Here is a 13,106-nt window from a genome sequence, read left to right as displayed (position 1 = left end):
CTTTGCAGATCTCCCCAAGCAGATGTCGGGTGTTTATAAAATCTCTCCATATAGAGTCAACCCCATAAGCAGAAAATGTCTGTCTTTCTTTCTGCACTTCCCCACTGAGATATATCCTCGTGGATGACGGTTTCTTCCGTTTCCTCCCAACACACATATTGGGATGGATTTTCCTATTTGAGTTACATCCTCATTAGGACGTGTCTTTGTTCAGTTTGTCTTTTCGGATCATTCCCGAATCGACTATTTGTCAGATATCTTGTGCTTCCCAGTGGGTTGTTCCCCAGCGGAATGTGTTTTGGGCCTCTGCCTACAAACCAGCAGTTGTAAGTCCTACTTTTCCTGGCTTTCTTAACAGAATTTGTGGTTATACACCTTTTATTCTCCAGCCAGAGTTTTTGGTTTTCTACCTACTACCCGGTAGTTGTAAATCCTATTTTCCTGCTCTCACGCAGTTTGTGGTTTGTTATAACCCTATTTTGGTTTCCCGTGCGGATTTGTGATTTATTCTATCCCCACGCGGAGTTTTTGGTCTTCTACCCCGTATTCGGTAGATGTAAACCCTAATTTTGTGGTTATCTTCATTCAACATTTGATGATGATTTTCCTTTGCTTGTATAAGTTGCTCAGATCAGCACTTATATCCCTAGCAAGTTTTTGCGGATAATTGCCGTATGCTAGCAATTTTATCCCCAGTGGGTCTTTTCACCGTATGCTAGTGATTTGTTCCCCGGATCATTGGTTGTTTACCAGTGCATCCCCAGCTAGTCTTCTGTCGATAATTGCCGGATGCTCGCAATTTATCCTCAGCAGTCCACCTTTCATTTACCCTTTTGTCGGTAATGTCTGTTGCTCTTTTTGATTGGTCATCATTATATACCTAATTTGGTATCCCGATGCCTTTCTGTTCGGTTGATTTATCCTTTGTTAACCCAGTAACCGGTTGTGGATAATCTTCCTTGCGAGTATATTATTCACGGTCTGCCGGTAATGGATATTATATCTCATGCACTCTTTGGGTTTGTGTCCCCAGTCGAGTAAGATTCGTTATTTCCCTTTGTGGAGTCGAATATTTCCTTGTTGTTGGATAATTGCCGGATGCTTGCAATTTATCCTTTGAGTTGTCTTTCGTTTACCCGTATGCTTGGTATCGATTGTCTCTCTTTTTGGTTAGTCACCTATTATATACCCAGTAACCGGTATCCCTGGTGTTTCTTACCATGCGAGTATATTATTCACGGTCTGCCGGTAATGAATAATATGTCTCATGCGCTCTTTAGTTGGAATCCTTTGTTGATTTTCCCCAACTGAGCAAGATTCATATTCCTTGTGGAATTGAATAACCATCCTTTAAACAAGTCTGCTGTTCTAGCTTTCTTTCGGATGATGAGTGTTTTGGAACACACACCAATTCACGCTTTTTTATCCATCCTTTAAACAAGTCTGCTGTTCTAGCTTTCTTTCGGATGATGAGTGTTTTGGAACACACACCAATTCACGTCTTTTTGTCCATCCTTTAAACAAGTCTGCTGTTCTAGCTTTCTTTCGGATGATGAGTGTTTTGGAACACACACCAATTCACGCTTTTTTATCCATCCTTTAAACAAGTCTGCTGTTCTAGCTTTCTTTCGGATGATGAGTGTTTTGGAACACACACCAATTCACGTCTTTTTGTCCATCCTTTAAACAAGACTGCTGTTCTAGCTTTCTTTCGGATGATGAGTGTTTTGGAACACACACCAATTCACGCTTTTTTGCTCATCCTTTAACCAGTTTGCGTTTTGGATGATGAGTGTCTTGGAACACACACCAATTCACGCTTTTTTGCTCATCCTTTAACCAGTTTGCGTTTTGGATGATGAGTGTCTTGGAACACACACCAATTCACGTTCTTTTCTCCATCCTTTAAACAAGTCTGCTGTTCTAGCTTTCTTTCGGGTGATGAGTGTTTTGGAACACACACCAATTCACGCTTTTTTGTCCATCCTTTAAACAAGTCTGCTGTTCTAGCTTTCTTTCGGATGATGAGTGTTTTGGAACACACACCAATTCACGCTTTTTTGTCCATCCTTTAAACAAGTCTGCTGTTCTAGCTTTCTTTCGGATGATGAGTGTTTTGGAACACACACCAATTCACGCTTTTTGCCCATCCTTTAACCAGTTTGCGTTTTGGATGATGAGTGTTTTGGAACACACACCAATTCACGTTTTTTGACCATCCTTTAAACAAGTCTGCTGTTCTAGCTTTCTTTCGGATGATGAGTGTTTTGGAACACACACCAATTCACGCTTTTTTGACCATCCTTTAAACAAGTCTGCTGTTCTAGCTTTCTTTCGGATGATGAGTGTTTTGGAACACACACCAATTCACGTTTTTTCGGCCATCCTATAAACAAGTTTGCTTTCGCTCTCTTCAGGATGATGAGTGTCTTGGAACACAAACCAATTCACGATTTCGGATTTTATCCTTAAACAACCCAGTAACCGGTTCAGGATAATTTTCCCTTCGAGTATATTATTCACGGTCTGCCGGTAATGAATAATATGTCTCGTTCACTCTTGGGTCAATCCTTTGTTGCTTCCCCCTCAGAGTAAGATTTGCATTCTTTACAGAATCAAATATCCATCCTATAAACAAGTTTGCTTTCGCTCTCTTCAGGATGATGAGTGTCTTGGAACACAAACCAATTCACGATTTCGGATTTTATCCTTAAACAACCCAGTAACCGGTTCAGGATAATTTTCCCTTCGAGTATATTATTCACGGTCTGCCGGTAATGAATAATATGTCTCGTTCACTCTTGGGTCAATCCTTTGTTGCTTCCCCCTCAGAGTAAGATTTGCATTCTTTACAGAATCAAATATCCATCCTATAAACAAGTTTGCTTTCGCCCACTTCAGGATGATGAGTGTTTTGGAACACACATCCAATTCACGCTTTGGTCGGTCACCTATTATATACCCAGTAACCGGTATCCTTGGTGTTCCCTCCTTTCTGCTCCCTATTACGACCTCGGTCCCCCTGTGGAGTCAGATTTTCCTGTTTTTGTTACCCGTATGCCTGGTAACATCTCATTTCTTTGTTGCTTCCCTCAGTGGAACTTTTTGTTGCTTCTCCCCAGGAGTCAGCTTGTGTCTCTCCAATGGATTTATTTTCCTTTGGAATTCTCTTCCCAGTGTGAGTCCTTCACCTCCCAGTGAGTTTCTCCTGTCTGTTTTCTGTTTTTTTTTCTAATCAGAGTCGTGTCTTGTCCACGTCATGTCAGTTTTGTTTTTCCCCAGTTTGGAGTCGTGTATTGTTCACGCATTTCTTTTTCTTTTATTACCCCCATAGAGTCTTGTTAGAGTCTCTGTTCCTGGTGAGTGTACTACTCCGATGGATCGTCTTTTCTTCTGTGTGAATCATATTCCCCACAGAATTTGTGTCTTTTGCATACATACATTCGCATCATGAGGTCTCTTAGGGACCAAAATTTGTCTCATTACTGTTATTTAAGCCCATTCTACCGCGTCGAGTTGAAGATTTCTAAACTTCACTTCTCCGGCTAGAATGACCTTAAATAGGGGCATCTGTAAGACCCCAATTTTGGGCCCTAAGATCCCTCATGGCCCATATCATTCATATCATAACTTCAAGGATCAAGGCATGCCTTTGCTTTCCTCTTAGTGGGTAGGTTGCCTTGTAGGTTTGTTTCTTGATCACCAAGCATACTTTGCATTTGTATATCTTTGCTTTCATATGTTTATCATTTAAAAAGTGCAAAAATATTGTCAGTCTAACCTTTTTGCTTGCAGTTGAAGCAATCATCAGAAATTAGGTCAAAGTCAGTCATTGATCAGTCAAAGCAGTGGATGGTGACCATTCTTGCAGAATTTGGGCACCATGATCAATAATCAAAAGTTCATACAAATTGGGACATCATTTGAAGTCAAGTTCTCAAGGATTTAGGGTTTGGAATTCATCAGAAGAAGTTCAATCAGTCCAAAACCCTAGAAAAGTCAACAGACAGTCAAACTTGGTCAACTGTGGATTTAATCAGAGATTTGATGGATAGAATTGATCTGAAGGAGTTCATTCATGCTTGTATAAGCCTCATCTATCATGTTCAACCTCATCATGGAAGAAAATCAAGTCAAACAGAAAATTTTCCAGAAATAGCAAGTGGACCTGTAATTTCAACTGCCAAAAATGGAAACTTCTTGATCTTAAACTTACATCATGATACAAGCTTCAAATGAATTTTTGCCCAACATGAAAGTTGAAGATCTTGTCTTCCCATTTTCAAAAAGTCCAAGAACTCCCAAATCCCATGTGTGGTTGTCAAGATATGATCAAATCATTTTCACCAATTTTTGAACTTCAACAAGCCATATCTCTCAAACCATAAGGCCAAACTTGGTGGGGTTTTTTCCTACACACCACATTTTTCATCCTCTTTCCAAAAATATAAATTTCATGACCTAAAACCTTACCAATCAAAATGGCATTTTTGGACCTTTTGCATTTAAAATCAAAGTTTGACCAAACTTTGACTTTTTGATTGCAAAAGGTCCAAAAATGCCATTTTGATTGGTAAGGTTTTAGGTCATGAAATTTATATTTTTGGAAAGAGGATGAAAAATGTGGTGTGTAGGAAAAAACCCCACCAAGTTTGGCCTTATGGTTTGAGAGATATGGCTTGTTGAAGTTCAAAAATTGGTGAAAATGATTTGATCATATCTTGACAACCACACATGGGATTTGGGAGTTCTTGGACTTTTTGAAAATGGGAAGACAAGATCTTCAACTTTCATGTTGGGCAAAAATTCATTTGAAGCTTGTATCATGATGTAAGTTTAAGATCAAGAAGTTTCCATTTTTGGCAGTTGAAATTACAGGTCCACTTGCTATTTCTGGAAAATTTTCTGTTTGACTTGATTTTCTTCCATGATGAGGTTGAACATGATAGATGAGGCTTATACAAGCATGAATGAACTCCTTCAGATCAATTCTATCCATCATATCTCTGATTAAATCCACAGTTGACCAAGTTTGACTGTCTGTTGACTTTTCTAGGGTTTTGGACTGATTGAACTTCTTCTGATGAATTCCAAACCCTAAATCCTTGAGAACTTGACTTCAAATGATGTCCCAATTTGTATGAACTTTTGATTATTGATCATGGTGCCCAAATTCTGCAAGAATGGTCACCATCCACTGCTTTGACTGATCAATGACTGACTTTGACCTAATTTCTGATGATTGCTTCAACTGCAAGCAAAAAGGTTAGACTGACAATATTTTTGCACTTTTTAAATGATAAACATATGAAAGCAAAGATATACAAATGCAAAGTATGCTTGGTGATCAAGAAACAAACCTACAAGGCAACCTACCCACTAAGAGGAAAGCAAAGGCATGCCTTGATCCTTGAAGTTATGATATGAATGATATGGGCCATGAGGGATCTTAGGGCCCAAAATTGGGGTCTTACAGATGGCAGATCGCCAATTTGATAGGCCACCCGTGACATATGCATTTCTGTTGAATAAATTGAAGGATCTTGGGTTGGTTCAGCTGAGGACGTTGGCTCCGTTAAGACCAGATCAGAGGCCTGCCAATTATGATGAGAATGCCAAGTGCGAATTCCATTCTGGTGCTCCCGGGCATAACATTGAGGGTTGTAAAGCTTTTAAGCATGTCGTTCAAGATTTGGTGGATTCTAAAGCCATAAATTTTGCACCGACGCCGAATGTTAATGCTAATCCCATGCCGATGCACGGTCATATGGGGGTGAATGTGATTTCGGAGGATAAGAGAAAAATAGAGGTGACGGATGTGGATCGGTTGAGGACTCCGATGTCTGTGGTCAAGAGACATCTGATGAAGAGTGGAGTTTTCCCCAGTTGTGATAATTGTTGTGCTGATTGCACTGTCACTACAGATGGGTGTGTAATGTTGAGGGAGACGATTCAGAGAGTGATGGATGAGGGGAGCCTCCGATTTGAGAAATTTGCTTTGGAGAAGGAGGATGTTTCAACAATAACCATTTACTTTGATCCTGTCCACTTGTCAGTACCGGCAGATGCGGCTTCAGTTACCATCACGGTGCCTGGACCTATTCCATATGAAAATGATGATGATGTGCCGTGGGAATATGGTGGGGAGGTATATTTTAATGGAGAAAAGAGGGAAGATCAGGCTGCAAGTGACACCACCGTTTCAAAGGTGGATAATGCCGGACTTAGTGGTTTCACTCGCAGCGGGAGGTTGTTTGCGCCTGACACGTTAAGGAGTGGGGATGCAGAAAAAGAAAAGAGAGATAAGGCCGAGGCTTTAGCCAGGGAAAAAGGTAAATAGGTGGTGAATGAGGGTACTCCTAGAGCGGCACCGGTGCCTGTTGGGTCGGAGAATGAGCTTGATGATGAAGCCGAGGAGTTTTTAAGGATTATCAAGAAGTCTGAGTACAAACTTGTTGATCATTTGCAGCAGACTCCGTCCAAGATTTCAATCTTATCTTTACTGTTAAGCTCAGAAGGCCATAGAGATGCTTTGTTAAAAATCTTGAAGAGGGCCTATGTCCCGTAGGAGATTTGTAACACCCTTCTAAAATACCCCAAAATATTTAATTAAAATAGCAATATATCAATCAGAGTAATTATGCAATTAAGGGTGTCACACAATCATTTCACACCATTTTCCAAAATATCCTGTCATGCTCATTTATTTAATCAAAATAAAACACTTGCATAATGCGCAGCGGATACAAACTAACAACGTTCAAACCATGTAATACATTACATGTAAAGTTATTCAACAACCAAATGAAAACATAGTAAAACATCCCATCCCGATGTTACATCTATCAGAGCATGACCCACTAAGGAGACTACACTAGACTCCAAGCACTAGCTTCTACTCAATCACTGCTCGTTACCTGAAAAATAGTTGTAAGGGTGAGTTCCTCAATCAATATAATGAGCATTATAAAATATCATGTCATGTTAAGTAATTTAACACATTAATCACCCTAATCACATCACATATTCGGTAACGGCACATCAATTCAAATATCATACTCAATACCAATACAATTCATGTTCATACTCACTATCAACACAACACACGTATAATATTGGAATACATCCATTCATATTATACGCCATACACATATTATGCAATGAGACTCCATGCATGCGGTACCGACTATTTGTGAACATATAGTTCACCTCACCGTCCAAATCCAGGCACGGCTACCAAGCCCACTAGTCCCACTCATTTGAGACTTAGTGACTCACTCACTAATTCCTCACCATGGGAATTAGCTACCACCCCAAGGGCCATGCTATGCACGCTAATTCACCTAGCATGCAAACATCAACAACAGTCCAAAATGACTAACTCACTAATTCCTCACCATGGGAATTAGCTACCACCATAAAGGCCACAATATGCATGCTAATCACCTAGCAATGCTAAATCATCAACCACAATTCAAGAATAGACATATGCTCACACTCTAAGCCATGAAACAGTCTATTCACAAATGCACACATAACTGATACTTTCACAAGATCATGCATACCATCACACATCATCAGTATTTTATCACATAAGCATATCAGATCATGCCAAAGAACCACCACAGTATTAGCACACTCTACTAATACCTATACTACTCAAAACGACGGGAAATGATCCCTAATATATCGTACATCAGCTAAATCACATTACTCAGCTAAACAACCAAAAACTGCACAACAACAGCACAGAAAAATCACAATCCTGCCCATACGCGTACTGCCTAGTCCCATACGCGTATGGCCCATTTCTCAGCCAAATCCCATACGCGTAACACCATCTCATACGCGTATGCTACGCGTATCACTTCCCCATACGCGTACCAACAGAGACCAAACTACGTTCAAAACATCATCTTCCTCATCCATACGCGTATTGCCTAGTGCCATACGCGTACCAGACTATCTCATACGCGTATTGCCTAGTGCCATACGCGTATGACCAGAAACCAGACTTCCAGATCTGCTATGGCTTTCTCTGCTACGAGATCTATCCAATTCAACCTTCCACAGTCCAATTTTACACATTAATCGTTCATATCCTCTAACATAATTCATACCCTATTCGATTTCACAAAATCTAACATTATTACATCTAATTCCTACGAATTTCCTTCATTATAATCCAATTTTTCGTTCATCCAATATTTCAAAAATTTCATCATACATCATTCCAATCAGAGGTAAATCAATGGTTTATCACTACCCAGTACATATTATCCCATAATACCCATTAAACGCTGATAAACCCCCCTTACCTGAGTTAATCCGGCGAATCTTTAAGCTTCAAGCTCTTCCTCTCTTCAACCCTTGTTCTCTGGCTCTCTTTTCCCTTTTCCACTTTTCTGTCCCTTTTCCTTTTCACGTGAAAATAACCCTTTTACCAAATGGGACCTTTTCTAATTCCAACTTTTATTCCAATAATAATAATAATAAAATAATCCAATAATATTAATTCCAATTATTTAATTAAATTAATAAATATATTATTAACTTAAATTAAATAATTATCTTATTTTATCGGGGTGTTACAACTCTCCCCCACTAAAAGAGTTTTCGTCCTCGAAAACATACCTCAAGCGAATAACTCTGGATACGACTCCTTCATCTGACTCTCAAGTTCCCAAGTCACATTGCCACCTGCTGGTCCTCCCCAAGCTACCTTTACCAAGGCAATCTCTTTACCCCGCAACTGCTTCAACTCTCGATCCTCAATCCTCATAGGTGATGTTTCAACAGTCAGGTTATCTCTCACCTGGACATCATCTACTTGGACCACATGCGACGGATCAGGAATGTACCTCCTCAACTGAGACACATGAAAAACCTCATGCAAATTCGCAAGTGACGGCGGTAAAGCGATACGATAGGCTACCTCCCCTATCCTCTCCAAAATCTGATAAGGACCAATAAATCGAGGTGTCAACTTCTTCGACTTCAAAGCTCGACCAACCCCAGTTATCGGAGTAACACGAAGAAACACATGATCTCCCTCTTGGAACTCAAGTGACTTCCTCCTCTTGTCGTGATAACTCTTCTGACGACTCTGAGCAATTCTCATCTTCTCCTGAATCATCTTAATCTTTTCCGTAGTTTGTTGAACAATCTCCGGTCCAACCACAGCACTCTCACCGGACTCATACCAACACAAAGGTGTCCGACATCTCCTACCATACAAAGCTTCAAACGGTGCCATACCAATGCTCGAATGAAAACTATTGTTGTAGGTAAACTCAATCAAAGGTAAATAACAATCCCAAGCACCTCCCTTTTCCAAAACACAAGCCCTCAAAAGATCCTCTAGTGACTGAATCGTCCTCTCAGTCTGACCATCAGTCTGCGGATGATATGCAGAACTCAATCTCAGCTTAGTTCCCAAAGCCTTCTGCAAACCTTCCCAAAACTTCGATGTAAATCTAGGATCTCTGTCCAAAACAATACTCGACGGAATACCATGCAAAATTACAATCTTCTCAATATACAACTCGGCTAATCTCTCTAACGGATAGTCCATTCTGATCGGAATGAAATGAGCCGATTTCGTCAATCTGTCTACAATCACCCAAATAGCTTCAAAATTCTTATTTGTCCTCGGTAAACCAGAAACAAAATCCATACTGATACTATCCCACTTCCACTCTGGAATAGCCAACGGCTGCATTAGCCCAGACGGCTTTTGATGCTCAATCTTTGACTTCTGACAAGTCAAACAAGAATAAACAAAACTCGCAATTTCTCTTTTCATTCCCGGCCACCAAAATAACTTTTTCAAATCATGATACATCTTCGTAGCTCCAGGATGAATACTCAAGCCACTACGATGTCCTTCTTCAAGAATACTCTTCTTAAGTTCGGTAACATCCGGAATACACACCCGATTACCAAATTTCAGAACACCATTCTCATCAACTCAGAATTCACCACCTTGACCTTGATTCACTAGAGTCAACTTATCAACCAAAAGCACATCGGATTTCTGACCCTCTCTGATCTCATCCAGAATACTACTCGTTAACTTCAACATTCCCAATTTAGCACTATGGTGAGTACTCTCACACACCAAACTCAAGTCTCTAAACTGCTCAATTAAATCCAATTCCTTAACCATTAACATAGACATATGCAATGATTTCCGACTCAATGCATCAGCCACTACGTTTGCTTTACCCGGATGGTAATTCAAACCAAAGTCATAATCCTTCAAAAACTCTAACCATCTCCTCTGTCTCATATTCAGCTCTTTCTGATCAAACAAATACTTTAAACTTTTATGGTCACTGAAAACCTCAAATCTTGACCCGTACAAGTAATGCCTCCATAACTTCAGAACAAATACCACAGCTGCCAATTCTAAATCGTGTGTCGGATAGTTCCTCTCATGCACCCTCAGTTGTCTCGAAGCATAAGCTATAACCTGCTTGTTCTGCATCAACACACCACCCAAACCCAACAATGAAGCATCACAGTAAACCTCAAATAATTCCGACGGACTCGGTAATATCAAAATAGGAGCAGTAGTTAACCTTCTCTTTAACTCTTGGAAACTTTCTTCACATTTTGAGTCCCAAATAAACGCTTGCCCCTTTCTAGTCAACATCGTCAACGGTAACGCCAACTTAGAAAATCCCTTAATGAATTTCCTATAATAACCTGCCAGTCCCAGAAAACTCCTTTTCTCAGAAACTGACTTCGGAGCTTCCCACTTAGATACCGCTTCTATCTTAGAAGGATCAACAGCAACACCACCTCTTGAAATCACATGACCAAGAAAACTAACTTCTTCTAACCAAAATTCACACTTAGACAGTTTAGCAAATAACCTCTTTCCTCGTAGAACTCCTAAAACCACTCTCAAATGTTCAGCATGCTCTTCTTCAGATTTCGAATACACCAAAATATCATCAATAAACACCACAACAAACTTGTCTAGGTACGGATGGAAAATCCTATTCATATACTCCATAAATACTCCAGGCGCATTAGTCACACCAAAAGGCATCACAGAATACTCATAATGTCCATACCTTGTTCTGAAAGCAGTCTTCTGAATATCCTCAGTTTTCACACGTATCTGATGATACCCAGATCTCAAATCTATTTTGCTGAACACACTCGCACCAACCAACTGATCCATCAAATCATCAATTCTCGGCAAAGGATACCGATTCTTGATCGTCACTTTATTCAGTTGCCTGTAGTCCACACACAACCTCATAGTACCTTCTTTCTTCTTAACCAATAACACTGGTGCACCCCACGGTGACACACTCGGACGAATAAATTTCTTATCCAACAGATCCTCCAACTGACTCTTCAATTCAGTTAACTCGACAGCAGACATACGGTAAGGAGCCATCGATATCGGCCTAGTACCAGGTACCAAATCAATCGAGAACTCAACTTCACGCTCTGGTGGTAATGCATTCACTTCTTCAGGAAACACATCAGGAAAATCACACACCACAACTAGATCGCAAATCTCCAGTTTATCTTTAGCCTCCAAAGTCGCTAACAGCATAAACAACTCTGCCCCATCTGCTACTTCCTCATTCACCTGCCTTGCAGATAGAAACAAACTCTTTTCTTCCTCAATCTCAGGAAAGATCACAGTCTTATCAAAACAGTTGATATAAACTCGGTTACACACCAACCAGTTCATACCCAGAATAACATCAATCTGCACTAGTGGAAGACACACTAGGTCCATCCCAAAGTCTCTACCAAAAATACTCAAAGGACAATTTAAACAAACTGAAGTAGTAGTCACTGAACCCTTCGCAGGAGTATCAATCACCATACTACCACGCATCTCAGATATCTCTAACTTAAGTTTCACAGCACAATCCAAAGATATAAAGGAATGAGTCGCGCCTGTGTCAATAATAGCTACAAGAGGAAAGCCATTAATATAACACGTACCTCGGATCAAACGATCATCTGCAGAAGTCTCAGAACCCGATAAAGCAAAAACCTTGCCCCCCGACTGGTTCTCTTTCTTCGGCTTATGACACTGTGGACTGATATGACCCACCTCTCCACAGTTGAAACAAGTCACAGTCTTCGACCGGCACTCTGCAGCCAAATGACCACCTTTTCCACACTTGAAACACTTCTTCTCATTACTGGTACACTCATGGATACGATGTCCAGCCTGACCACATCTGAAACACTTAGCAGGGGCACTGGAGTCTCCCCCACTAGGCCTCTTCATCCCGCTCTGTCTCTGGAAACCCTTGCCAGCTGCATACGGTTTCCCACGATCATTCTGATTCTTGCCTTTCCTATCAACCCTCTGCTGATAGCTCTCTGCTCTAGCCTTGGTATCCTGTTCAAAAATCCTGCAACAGTCAACCAAGTCAGAAAACACTCTAATCCGCTGATATCCAATAGCCTGCTTGATCTCGGGACGCAACCCGTTCTCAAACTTCACACACTTTGAAAATTCCCCAGTAGCCTCGTTATAGGGAGTGTAATACTTCGACAGCTCTGTGAACTTAGCAGCATACTCAGTAACAGACCGATTGCCCTGCTTCAATTCCAAGAACTCTATCTCTTTCTTTCCTCTGACATCCTCTGGAAAATACTTCCTCAGGAATCTCTCTCTGAACACAGCCCAAGTGATCTCAGCATTCCCAGCAGCTTCCAACTCAGTGCGGGTAGCAACCCACCAATCATCCGCTTCCTCTGACAGCATATGCGTACCGAACCTGACCTTCTGGTTATCGGCACACTCAGTCACTCGGAAGATCCTCTCGATCTCCTTCAACCACTTCTGAGCACCATCTGGATCGTATGCTCCCTTAAACATTGGAGGATTGTTCTTCTGGAACTCACTCAGTTGACGAGCAGCTCCCATTCCCACAACATTCGGATTCCCTCCAAGTACTCCAGCTAGCATACCCAGAGCCTCAGCAATCGCAGCATCATCTCTACCTCTTCCAGCCATCTCTATTCTGAAAACCCAACAAGCTAAACAATAAGTACTGATAGGGTTACACAACACCTATCCCGTACAGGGGAAACAGAATAATTACGACTCGACTCGA

This window comes from Lathyrus oleraceus, chromosome 6 (genome assembly GCF_024323335.1).
Source record: "Lathyrus oleraceus cultivar Zhongwan6 chromosome 6, CAAS_Psat_ZW6_1.0, whole genome shotgun sequence".
NCBI classification, from domain to species: Eukaryota; Viridiplantae; Streptophyta; class Magnoliopsida; order Fabales; family Fabaceae; genus Lathyrus; species Lathyrus oleraceus.
Note: the sequence above shows the minus strand (reverse complement) of the source record.